The sequence below is a fragment of the Bubalus bubalis genome, chromosome 8 (assembly GCF_019923935.1).
Source record: "Bubalus bubalis isolate 160015118507 breed Murrah chromosome 8, NDDB_SH_1, whole genome shotgun sequence".
Lineage (NCBI taxonomy): Eukaryota > Metazoa > Chordata > Mammalia > Artiodactyla > Bovidae > Bubalus > Bubalus bubalis.
The window spans coordinates 72,676,198-72,676,811 of record NC_059164.1 but is presented as its reverse complement, the minus strand read 5'-3'; the positions used below and the strand labels follow the sequence as shown (position 1 = coordinate 72,676,811).

At 31.9% G+C, this 614-nt stretch overlaps 1 non-coding gene across 1 annotated transcript; it reads left to right on the top strand.

The window, feature by feature from the left end:
* The first annotated feature begins 209 nt into the window (after nucleotides 1-209).
* Nucleotides 210-318, top strand: LOC112586738. Its single transcript, XR_003111224.2, has one exon. It is a non-coding gene; the product is annotated as a U6 spliceosomal RNA (small nuclear RNA).
* The last annotated feature ends 296 nt before the right edge of the window (nucleotides 319-614 follow it).

Here is a 614-nt window from a genome sequence, read left to right as displayed (position 1 = left end):
GACAGGGAGGCCTGGGTGCTGTGATTCATGGGATCGCTAAGAGTCGGACACGACTGAGTGACTGATCTGATCTCATCTTATCTCTGACAGTGCAAGTAGTGTCTCTAGTTATATCTAGCAATAACCTATATTTTTCCTCTTTTTTAGGAAATAATCAAAGCAGCATTGACACAAACCATCTGAAAATTTAAAAACAAACACTAATTAGTGTTTGCTTTGAAAGGACATATATTAAAATTGGAAAAATATAGACAGAAAAGATTAGCCTGGCCCCTGTGCAAAGACGACATGCAAATTTTTAAAACACTCCATATTTTTATCAAAAAGATAACTGGATTAAAATGTGGTATACATATACAACCGAATATTACTCAGACATAAAAAAGAATGAGATATTGCTGTTAGCAGCAAAATGGATGAGCCTAGAGAATACTATATTTGGTGAAGTAAGTCAAAGACAAATATTATATGATATAACTTATATGTGGAATATAAAAAATAATACAAATGAATTTATATACAAAACAGAAACAGACTCACAGATACAAAAAAGAAACTTATGGTTTGATCTCTGCTCCTTTTCTTATTAAGTAAAGCTTTCCAATAACTAATGT